This window comes from Balaenoptera physalus, assembly GCF_965194825.1.
Source record: "Balaenoptera physalus genome assembly, chromosome: 14".
Lineage (NCBI taxonomy): Eukaryota > Metazoa > Chordata > Mammalia > Artiodactyla > Balaenopteridae > Balaenoptera > Balaenoptera physalus.
In genome coordinates this window covers 29,810,579-29,823,311 of record NC_138893.1, presented here as the reverse complement: position 1 = coordinate 29,823,311, position 12,733 = coordinate 29,810,579, and the positions used below count along the sequence as shown (strand labels likewise).

At 37.9% G+C, this 12,733-nt stretch overlaps 1 protein-coding gene across 7 annotated transcripts in view; it reads left to right on the top strand.

Annotated features, from left to right (window-relative positions):
• The window catches only part of ZRANB1 (zinc finger RANBP2-type containing 1), a 69,125-nt gene that overhangs the window by 25,222 nt on the left and 31,170 nt on the right, over window positions 1–12,733 (top strand). The window contains exon 2 of one of the 7 annotated variants that reach the window (XM_082423073.1): window positions 11,572–11,656. The exons of the other annotated variants lie outside the window; for them this stretch is intronic. The gene's annotated coding sequence lies outside the window, so the exon portion shown is untranslated. The remainder of the gene's footprint in view (window positions 1–11,571; window positions 11,657–12,733) is intronic. 7 annotated transcript variants of the gene reach the window in all.

Genomic DNA, 12,733 nt, shown 5'->3' with positions numbered 1-12,733 from the left:
CTACTAAAGTTAAATCTTGTGTGGAACAATAGCTAAGCCTTCAACATGGATTAGCTGTATATATATATTTTTTCAGTACTAATTTCTTTTGTTTATCACCCTGAATATAGCCCCAAGAATATGGAATACATAACTATATGAATCTGCAAGTCCTAAGAGTAGATTTCAAGAAATCTCAGTTTTTTTATATTAGTTGTGTCCTGGCCAAAAAAAAAAAAAAAGTCCCAGCAGATGAGCCCTTCTGAACACCAAACACAGCAGGCACTTAGTAACTGTTAGCTCCAGTGTTCTCCTGTCCTGAGGACGAGGGATGAAAGCACACTGAGCTGTCTTCAGCCATCTGTGCTGTCCCATTACGTCCCATTGATTTTTTTCTCTCCCCAAATTGAGGTACCACAGATGGTGTGAATGTCTTTTTTTTTTTTTTTTTTAAACCAGGAGCTACAAAAGGATTTTATTTATTATGAATTTTTAAAAATTGAGGTCCAATTCACATAACATAAAATTCATCATTTTGAAAATGAACAATTCAGTGGCATTTAGTGTATCCACAGTGTTGTACAACCACCACCTCTGTCTAGTTCTGAAACATTTTCATCACCCCAGAGGAAATCCTATACCCATTTAAACAGTTACTCCACATCTTCTCCTCCTCCAAGTCCTTGGTAATCACCAGTCTGCTTTCTGTTTCAGTGGATATGCCTATTCTGAATGTTCCATATAAATGGAATCTTACATTGTGTGATCTTTTGTATCTAGGTGTGATTGTCCTTTTGTTACCTGTATGCCTTTTGGAACACTCTTAAAATTATTTTTGCAGGCAGTAGCGTACTATGTAGATGCCAACTACAAGCTGGTGTTATAGTACATGTAAACTTATAGATGGTAATGAGCTACACTGCAGTGATTTTTAACCTCTTTTGGGGTCACTGTTTCTTCAAGTTAGTGGATCTTATGATAAGAACTCTTGCTTTGAAATATTTTCTCCCCTTGGCACACACGTTAGACCAATCAATATATCTTTGTCTTTATGGCTATTATTTCTTGTCTTTGTGACTCTTGTGTCTTCTTGGTGCTGCCTTTATTTCTTTCCATATATCTACTTCTTTTGGTTAACCATCCTTGTACCTCTTTGCATTCTTACAGCTGAACAAAAACTTCTCCCAGTAGGACCAATATTAAATTTGGTCTTGTTTCATTTATAAAACAGTTTCTTTGTCATTAAATCCACATTCCCACATACTCCAGAGTTTCTAGGTTCTTAGGGCCAAGGGTTGATTGTAATTGGTTCTTGGTAATGTGGATTCTGTCTTTTCTATCAGCAAATATTTTTGACTATTCACTGCATAATATGGTTCTCAAATGTTGTAGAAAGATTATGGCTCTGTCTTTATTGGGTAGTCATATCCTGATTTGTAAATATCCTTGAAATATGTTAAAAACTTTTAGTTGTTTATATTGTGTTGGGTTAACGGAAGTCCACAAGTATTGAAAATTAATCATTTTTTTTTTGTTTTTTTGGCCACACTGTGTGGCATGCGGGATCTTAGTTCCCCGATCAAGGATCGAACCTGCGCCCCCTGCAGTGGCAGGCGGAGTCTTAACCACTGGACCGCTGGGGAAGTCCCTGAAAATTATTCTTTACTTCTCCCTTGCTACCTGTCTTACGCTCTCCAGATTTCATTAGATATGGTATATTATGGTTTATTGATGTTAGGCATTTAAGAAAACCATCTTAGTGTTTGCTCTGGCAGCACATATACTTAAAAAATCATCTCCAAAGTACATACACTAAGTATAAAATGTATACTGTGCATAAAATTTATACTAAGTATAAAATGTGAGACTTTCCCATTTGAAATTGAAATAAAAAAATCTCAACCTCAGCTTTGTACCTGGTAAAATGGGAATGAGGAAGATTCAGTATTGAGAAGGGTAAAGCTAAAGCTTCCACAGTATTAAGGAAGTATCTTTTACATAACTGTTGGGTATAAGTTTCACATAGGTCACTTTATCTTACGTGATGAGAGGACGTTGGGGACGTCCAACGTTTTACTGGTGCCAAAACCTGACACCAGTAAAAATGGAATCTGGGAGTGGGAGTGAAATGGTAACGGCAGAGGTGTGAATTTAAATGTGCTGTTGTCTCTGGAGTGTCTGCAGTTTGGTGCCAGGTTATTTTCTGGGAGGTCATGTCAGTGCTAATCATGGTCTGCCTTTCCCACTGGACAGATGATAATGTCTCTAGAGATAAGGCAGCACTACCTAACATACCGTTTTAGTTCTGCTGTTGTATTGAATCAGTTGCCCTTTAGAAGAACATTTAAACTTATGACCCCAAGTTGATCCCTTGAAAAGATACAGGGTCAGATAAGGATCTCAAATTAAATCTGTATAATAACTTTTGTATGCCTGAACCCTGGACTCTGATATCCAGCGGCCACCTATCCAACATCTTCTCTTGAATATGTAATATTTCAAACGCATTTCAAACTCAGTGAGGCCAAAAAACTGAACTGGTCTCTCAAATCTATTCTCTCACTCCCCCCATCTCAGTTGATGGCAAGTTCATCGTTTTATTTGCTGTGTCCAGAGCCTTGGTCATCCTTGGTTTTCTTCTTTTTCTCTTATACTCCATTCTCACTGGCTTTGTCTTCAAAATATACCCAGAATCTGGCCACCTCTCACCACACTGGTCCAAGCCATGATCCCCTCTCGGTCCGTGTCCTCCTTTACAAACTGTTCTCTGAACAGGAGCTACTCTTCTAAAACTTTGCTTAGAACCCTCCAGTGATTCTCCCTGTGTTGCTGAGAGTAAAAGCCAATTTTACAGGCTCTCTCTGCTCTCTATCCCACACCTGCTTTCCCCACTTTTATACAAACACACGTTTCCCTCTAACCTTATCTATTACTCTCAACCTCGCTCATTCACTCCTGCCCTCTAGCCACCTTTCTTGTCTGCAAATAAGCCTCAAGCTTTGCACTTGCTCTTTCCTCTGCCCGGATTGCTTTCTCTAGATTGCAGGATTAGCTAATTTACTTCTTTCAGGTGTTTTCTCACATGTCACCTTCTCTGTGAGGCCTCAAATTTCAGCCCTGTCCTGTCCTCTCTTCCCCCAACTTTAATTTTCTTCACAACACTTGTTGCCTCCTAATACACTTATTAGAAGTCACCTTATTTGTCTCTCTCTTGCTTAGAACTTAAGCTTTCTGAAGGCCAGGAATTTTGTCTGTTCTGTTCACAGCTGTTTGCTAGTACCTAAAACATTGCCTGATACATAGCAGACATTGAAATTTTTGTTAATCAGTGAATAAACATTTGTGGAAACTGGAATCTGGACAAATAGACAAATAGACCTTCCAAAGACAAATAAACCTTTTTGCTTTTCTCCTAAATTTCTTGATTCTTTGCCTTCTTCCTAGCTTTCTGTACTTCTCACCTTACAGATTACCTGGAGCTCAACCCACTGGGAGCCAACTTGGCCTCTTCCTGTCAGGTGAAGACAGAGCAAGTAGGTCCCATAGGGTTTTTTTGGAAAGAGTAGAGAGACCTCAGTTTATCACTAGGCAGTCTGTGGATATGAAGAGTCTAAAGTCAGATTTCTTTATATTTAATTTCTCTGTCTTCCTGATGAATATTTGATAACTTGATGAATATATAAGGAAAAAAATCGTAATGTTTTCTATACGTAGAGTCCTAAATCAAATAAAGTTTTTACTTGAAAAGTTTTTATTCAGTTGTCATTGGACGTGTTGCTTCCTATTTGGCATTTTGCCTTAAATAGCTGCATCTTTCTTCCATTTAGCTTGTCTAGTGATCCTGCTAACAAAGATGGGAAGGGTTTGAGATTGGGGGGCAGCGGGAGGGAGTGCTGTTGAAGGTGTAGGGGGAAAAGAATCATGCTCATATAACAAGTACATGTTGAAACTGGAATTTTTATGCTGAAATGTTCAGTTTGCCCCATGGCTGTGGCATTATAGAGAACATATGAATTAGTAACATCTCCATTGCTCCCAAGCTTTCGGGGGGGGGCACAGTATGTACTGGTGTACCCTATTGAGAATCACTGACTTACGAGCTTATCCGGAATCTCATTATCAAGGAGCACGTTGAAATGGAGTCATGAGGATTGTAGTCTTACTGAGCAAGATTTTGATGTGTCTAAAAATTTATATGATTCTTAAAACGTAGGCAGTACATTAGAATTAACTTTTTCTTGCAGTTGGTCTCCAAAAATATTGTTATATTTGATCTAATGTTTCCTCCTTTCTCATAACTGTTGAAAATTAATATTTGTGGCAGTTGTTTTCTGTATTGATGCCAGTTGTATTTTGGCCCCCTTACTGGAAAGCTGTATACAGTGTTACGTATAGGTGTCCGCTCCAGAGTGTCAGATGTAACTGTAGAAATATCTAAAACTTGCATGGTGTTAAACATATCAGAAAGTATTGATATTTGTTTATTTGGTTTCATTAACACTTTTTTCATTTTAACCAAAATTAGCAATGTATAGGCTTACTACATTTTAAAATGTTCTTTTCAATTTACTTTGGTATTGGTATTAAAAATCATGTATATGGATGGTTTTTCTCAGGAAGTAAATTTTTAAGGTTGTATTAGTATTATTTTTCTTCCTCTGGTGAAAAGGGTTCCCAGGCCCAGTTCCAGCGTGTGTGTGTGTGTGTGTGTGTGTGTGTGTGTGTGTGTGTGTGTGTGAGCTTCCTTATACCAATAGGCAATTCGCAGACACCAGCAGGGTGTCCGAGAATTCAGCTCAATTCTGACACTGTCTGCCTGGAGGTAGAATCAGATTCCACAGGTGAAGGGCTCAGCCCCACAAGACCTCCCTCCACTTTAGATGCTAGTCACAAGCCCAGGTTGTTAACCTGTACTTCTGACCAATTGTCTATAAATCAGAGGTTCCCATGACCCCCCGCCTTGGGTTTGATTAATTTGCTGGAACGCCCCACGTAACTCAGAGAAACAGTTTACTTACTAGGTTACTGGTTTATTATAAAAGGGTATGATAAAGGATACAGATGAACATCTAGATGGAAGAGATGTATAGAGGGCAAGGTTTGGAGAAAGGGCATGGAGCTTCCATGATGCTCTTTCCAAGTGTCACTCTCCTCAGATCTCTGTGTGTTCACCAGCCTGAAAGCTCTCCAGACCCTTTCCTTTTGGGGTTTTATGGAGGCCTCATTACATAGGCATCGTTGATTAAATCATTGGTCACTGGCGATCTCTGGCCTCTCTCCCCTCTCTGGAGGTCAGGGTGGCATAGTGGGTGGGACTGAAAGTCCCAACCCTCTAATCCCCTGGCAACCAGCTCCCACCCTGGGGGTGGGATCCAAAAGTCACCTTCCCTGAAGTGTTTTCAGGAGCTGAGGACCAGAGACCAGATACTATCCCACTACTTTTATCACTCAGGAAATTCTAAGGGTTTTGGGAAGCTGTGAGCCAGGAATTGTGGATGAAGATCAAATATATGTATTTGGTCATCTGAATGATGATTTTTCCTATAAATCACAATATTGCATCTAAAAAAATCTGTTGCAGTGTGTAATCTTCTACGATGACTTTTTAAATTCCTAGTTTTGAGATACAGTGTCTGGTCAAATGAAAGGAGTGTTGTGCACTAACCCAAACAAAATCAAATTAACTTCAATGGAAGATCAAGTCGTAGAAGGTTAGTTTTTGAGAGATAGTAGTACTGTGTACTGGAATGATAATAAGTTGATTTATACCAAGAAAACTACCACATCAAAACAAAACAGAAAAGGAAATTCTTGACATAAGACATAATGGTGATTTTATCCATTTATTCAGATATCTTTGTGGCTGACTTTTTAACTTTAAAGGTAACTCAGGGCATATAAGTTATTGTAAAGAAAAAATTAGAAGAAACTTGTTTTCTAGTTCACTAAGTACTCCTTTAGCCTTAAAAATTATTAATTTGCTCCACAGAGGTATTTTATTGATGACTTGTCTGAAAACACAAAACATTAGGTATCTTGAAAAATACAATACTAATGATGAGGTAGTGTCCAAATTTGTATTTTTTACTTGCCCAGTACTTGACTTCCTTATAGGCGCTTCTCCCCACCCGCTTTGGGTTTTCTCTGATTTACATGACTGATTTAAATAGTGTGACAGGCAGAATATTGCACTCCGGCCCCCCAAAATGTCTAAATCCTAATCCCCAGAACCTATGAATATGTTACTTTACTTGGCAAAAGGGATTCTGCAGATGTAATTAAGGGCCTTGAGATGGAGAGATTATCCCAGATTATCCGGGTGGGCCCAGTGTAATATGGGTCCTTAATCAGCAAAGGAGAGAGATGGGAGAATGAGATGTGACGGTGGAAAAGCAGAGGTTTTAGTGATGCGGGGGCCCTTAGCTAAGGAATGTGGGCAGCCTCTAGAAGCTGGAAAAGGCAAAACTCCCTTAGAGCCTCCCTGTGGAGTGTACCTTGATTTTAGCCCAGTGAGACCCATGTGGAACTTCTGACCTCTCCCAAATTTTAAGATAAAATATTTGTATTGTTTTAAGTCACTAAATTTGTAGTAATTTGTTTGAAGCAGCAATAGGAAATTAATACAAATAACATTTTAAAAAATTACAAATAGCATCTTAATTTGACAATTTCAGAAAAATTTAACTTAACCTTCACTGGTTCTATGACAAAACAAGAGTCATTGTTTTGTTATTTTACACAACGGGAGAAGCTGAGGCACAGAGGCTTACTGACTCAGAGTGATGTAGCCATGTTGTTATCCTTTTCTCGACAAAGGTGGTATATAGGTGTGTATGTAAGTAAAAACTCACTTCTTTGTGTCTCTAGGCTTACATTACATTCATAGCAGTAATGGCCACCAAATGTATGTGTGTATGTCGGGAGGGAAGGCGGGAGGGGTGGGGCAGGTTCCCAAACCAAGCTATTCTCAGATTGTCCAGACACCAGCAGGGCATTTTACAAGTTAACTCAGTTCTGCCTCTACCTGGAAGTAGCATCAGATCCCACAGGTTAAGGGCTCAGTCCCACAGTACTGCCTCCCTTCCTCCCTACCCCCTTCAGATTCCAGTTGCTAGTCCAGGTTGTCACCTGTGTGTCTGATGGTAGGCTATAAATCGTAGGTTCCCACAGTCACCTCCTTGGGTTCAAATAATTTGGTGGAACAGCTTTCAGAACCCGGGAAAACATTTTACTCACTTGATTACTGGTTTATTATAAAAGGATATGACCCAGGAACAGCCAGGTGGAAGAGGTGCATAGGGCAAGCTTTCCGTGTCCTCTCTTGGCCACTACTCTTGCAGCACCTCCACATGTTCACCAACCTGGAAGCTCTCCAAACCCCATATCAGGGATTTTTATGGGGGCAGATGGATTAAACCATTGGACATTGGTGATTGTTTGAACCTCAAGCCCCTCTCCCCTCCCAGGAGGTGAGGGTGGTGTGGGGCTGAAAGTTACAACCTTCTAATCACTGGGTTTGTTCCCCTGGTAACCAGCCTCCATCCTTAGGGGCTTTCCAGAAGTTACCTCATTAACATAAACTCAGAGGTGCTTGAAGGGGGCTTGCTATATGAGCAACAAAAGACTCCTATTTATTTCATCTTTATCATTCTGGAGCTATTTAGGAACTGAGAACAAAACTAAATATTATAACAAAAGACACCCTTATGGCTCTTATATAGGAAATTACAAGGGTTTTAGGAGGTATGTGCCAGGAACAGTAGATGAAGACCATATATTTTTTATCCACAGTGGTTTTTCTTGCTTGATATGGTTGCAAGGAATACTGTTACTGGAACTTTTGAATGATGTTTGATGCCTATGAATATTAATGTTTTCAGTCCTTTTTTCCAAGTCAACTAAATAAGTAAGCCTATGTGAAGTTGATTGCTGTGTCCCAAGGTAATCTTCACTTGCTAATAATTCTCATCATTCCATAGCGAAGCCACATTATTTGGGCTTGATTTTTAGTATGGCATTTCTCTAGTATTTGTTCTGTTTGCTTTACTTGTGTTTGCTTATACTTGGTATACCTTAGCTGTTTGGACAATATTTTCCATCTTCAGAATTTTTCCTGCCCTGTAGAATTGCTTCATTTTAAGTTATGGTTGTATGCTGGGCCATTTTGTTTGATTATGAATTTGATTTTATATTGATACCAGACTGTTCTACTAAAAGATACTCCTATTTAGTGTCCCTTTTCCCTTCATATATTGCTTTACATATGAATGAATGTGGAGCCTGAAAAAAAGTCTTCGTAGTCTTTGACATTGAAAACCATCGCACTTTTTAAAAACATTTAAAAAAAAATGGTTTGAGTTAAAATATTCTATTAAAAGCTTTTAATAGAATCCAAAATATATGTGGACTCCTGCAGCAAATCTTTGGCACTGCATCCATAAAAGGAAAATAAGCTGCTAGAATGCTGGCCATGCCTTGTACGTCCTTGGTTAACTCTGTGTGATACTCTTACGTGGGATGTGTGCGTGTAGCTATAAAAACTGCGGTGCCTTTTCACTCCATACACATTCTTGGTTGTTAATCTCCTTCTTGTCCAAGGTAGTTGATATTACAGGTAATAGAATTATTTTTAGCACTGTGAAAGGAGTGTTATCTTCAGCTAGTTCTATCTTGTTTTCAAGTTTCAAAGGATTTCCTCTTGTGCTTTTGGAACTCTGGATTTAAAATAACATTTTATGTCATGGTTTTTAAGTGAATTGTGGGAATTCTCAGCAATGTAAGATTCTAATCTGTAGAGAATACACACACATTTTATTCCCCCTGGCCAGTTTAGTCTGGCTTTTCAAAGTGCTTCCTGACATCTGGGATATGAAAGAAGCTTCCAGGAATGAGTGTGTCAAGGCAAATGGATAGCAGTGGCAGAAATAGAGCCCCTGCAGTATCCTTCTGGTTGCCTTTAGTCTGCCTGAGACATAATTCCTGGCTTTTAGAAATGATTGATTACACAGGCCTGCCAACTAATAATGTGCCTCCTAATGCTGAGAAAGGGAATCTGTCTGGTGAGTCTCGATTGTATGATAGTGACATTTGAATATGCATCATTGATTGAGTAAAGGCTTTCATTTTTTAAAAGCACTATATTAAATGAACACATTGAATTATGAAATCCAAAAGTATCGTTTAAATATTAAGTATAAAAAGATGTATTTAGACTCCAGAGACCTTTACTGTTTACCATGAAATAACTTTAATTTTAAACATTAATTAAACTATGCACAGGGTTATAAAAATCAAGCAGTTACAGAAAGAGTTTATAAAGAAAAGCAAGTTTCTTTTTCTTCCCTCCACCTTCAGTCCTTATCTGTGGAGGTAACCAGGCTGTTCCCCATCAGCCTTTCATTCTGAGAAATTTCAAAAACAGTAGAGAAGTTACAAATATAACACATTGAATACCAAATGCTTTTGACCTAGATTTTCCGATTGTTAGTACTTTGCCACATTTGTGAGCTCTGTTTGTCTTTCTGTAGGAGTTTTTCCTGAACTATTTGAGAGTTAGCTACAGATGTCATGACATTTTGCCCCTAAATATTTCAGCATTGTATGTTTTAAAAACACATTTTCCCTACATATTCACACAATATAATTATCCAGAAACTCTAATATTTGAGGTCCATATATTCAATTTCACCAGTAGTTTCACTAATAGCTATTGCTCCAACCCCATTCAATCAAGGATTATCTGTTTTATTTTAGTTGTTTTATCTGTTTAATCTCTTTTAATCTAAATAGTGCCTCAGGTGGGTTTTGTTTTTTTTTTCTGTTTACTCTTCATGTCATTAACATTTTCAGAGGCCAGGCCATTCATTTTACAGAATAAGTCTCAATTTGGATGTGATTAGACGAAATTTAAACATATACTTTTTCGTGCGAGGGAGGAGCACTACATAGGTGATATTTGAAGCAGGACCTCTAATATCTCTGAATAATGTCCTTTTATCATTTTTTCCTTTTAAAAAATTAATTGTAGTAAAGCATACATGACAAAATTTGACATCTTAACTGCTTTTAAATGTACAGTTCAGTGGCTTTGGTACATTCACATTGTTGTGTAACCATCAATAACAACCATCTGTGTGCAGAACTTTTTCCACCTTGCAAAACTGAAACTGTATACAGTAACAGTAACACCCCAGTCCCCCTTTCCCAGCTCCTGGCAACCACCGTTCTTTTTTCTGTCTCTGTGAATCTGACTACTCTGGGTACCTCATATAAGTGGAATCATACGGTGGTGTTTGTCCTTTTGTGACCGGCTTATTTATTTCATTTAGTGTAATGTCTTCAAGGTTTATCCATGTTGTAACTGTCAGAATTTCCTTCCTTTTAAGTGTGAATAATGTTCCATTTTATTTATATGCCACATTTTGTTTACCCATTCATCTGTTGATGGACACAGCAGTATTTCTTGTTTTATCAAATTTGGCATTATATACTGACTTCCTATAACAGTATATAAGGGTTTAATTCATTTTTAAATAATAAAAACAGAGCATACTCATTGCAGAGTATGTCAGAGGTAAGAAAAGCTATGAAAAAATATAGTTTATAATATCACTAGAGGAAATCTCATATTTGTATTTTCAGTTTTTTAATATTTTTATGTAACTGAAATAATGTACATTCTTTTTGTTGTTGAATTTTACATTTTGAAGTAGTTAAAATATTTTCATCTTTAAAAAAATGAATGTGTAATACGACTTCGAGTTGCTGTACTTTAAGTTAACATAGCCCTTATTAATGACCTTTGGGTTTTTTGAAAATGTTTTATTCTGATAGTGTTTTGATGAACAAAATCGTCAGCATTTCTAATGATTTTCTTAGGTTCCCAGAAATGGGGTAACAGGATCAAATGATGGAAACGTGTCAAAGGTATTTTGTGCATGTTGGTAAATTGCTGCCTGGAAGGACTGTACTGATTATATTCTCATTATCAGTGTAAGAGAGTACCCGTGTAGCTGTATCTTTGCTGATGTTTGTTATTAAGGGAGGCAAGATATCTCATTTAATTAGTCATTTGTATTTTTTTCTGTGAATTGTTGATTTATGTCTTTTGTCCATTTTCCTTTGTGATTTTATCAAGTTGTATCAAGTCTATATGAATATAAATAATGTATATATTACAGATATATACCAGACATATTTGTTGCACATTTTCTTTACCTTTTTTTTGTGGGGAGAGTTATAACATTTTATCTTTGTTTTTCACAGTTTTTTGGATTGAACTAAGGATTAAAATATTTTTTACAGATAATTTCCGTTAATATGATTTATTAAATAAATTCTTTCCCCATTGATTTGGATGGTTCTGTCATATATAAAATGATTCTGCTTCATTTGTTTTGAGGCTCTTTATTTTGATTTTTTTTTTTTACACCGGTATCACACTTTTGCTTAAACAACAATTATGGGTTTATTAGATATCTTAAAAATCTCAAAAGGCAAATGTCCAACCTGCTCCACCCTCCACTTGCTTTTCAGAATTGTCTTCATTTTTACCTCTTATTTGTTTGTTTGTCCATTCATTTATGCATTCAGACGATCATTGAGTGTGCTTCCAAGCCCGGGGAAGAAGTCAGGGCTCTCAGTGAGCTTGTGGTCCAGTGAAGAAGTAATTTAACAGGTCAGTAATAGTGTGATAAGTTCAGGAGAGGAAGTATAGGGTGTTAGAGGAGGAGTATGCACCCTAATCGCATTTGGACATTTGGAGAGGGCTTTCAGGAAGAAGTGACATCTAAGCCAAAACCTTAGAAGAGGGAAAAGAGTGCTTCTGTCAGAGGGAATTGCATTTGTTAAGACTCCAGAGGCAAGAGAGCATGGCCCATCCGTTCAACTGAAAGAAGTCTACAGGGCTGGAGTATAGAATGGGAGCCGTGAGAAACAGCTGCAGGGTAATGCTGGACTTTTCAAGGCCTGTTAATCTGGTTGAAGATTTTAGCTCTTAATGTAAGGGCAGAGGTAAACATTTGGAAGGAGACTGCCTTAATCTGATTTGTGGTTTGGGAAGCTCACTCTGGTCATAGCCTAGAGGCTAGATTGGGAGGGGGCAGCAGTAGAGGCAAGCAGACCTTTTAAGGAGGAAATGATAGCAATCCAGGTGAGAAAGAGTGTGGCCTTGACCTAAGGTGCAGGCAGTGGAAAATGGGGTAAGGGGGATGTATTTGAGAGAGACTTTAAAAAGGTAGGATGGATAAAACTTGGAAGAATTGATATTGGGGCTGAGGGGAGAGTTAAGAAAGATACCCAGGTTTTTTGTTTGGACACTTGGGTTGGATAGCAGTATCATTTTTTCCTAAACGAAGAAAACATGAAGATCAGTTTTAGACATGCCATAGTGAGGATTCTGATGGGTTGTTGGATATATGGGCCTGAAGCTCTTTGGGGAAACATCTACCACTCGGTGGTAGATCCATAGTTTTATGTGGATAGTTGTGGGGCCATGAGCATTAACGGAAGCTGTGGAACCTTCTCTTGCAGTAGCGAATTATAGGGACTTTCTTGTTTTGTGCTTCTACTTGGGAACCACATCAAGATGCGCTAACTTTTAAATATCTCTTCCAATTTGATGATTCTCTGTCTTAATTCTATCAGTATTTTTGGCTAGAAGAAGAGTTATATGGACATAATCTGAATAGTATAAAGTTATGTTATGAGAGGTTTTCTTTTTATCTGTCCGTCCCTTTTAAAATGCTTATTTACC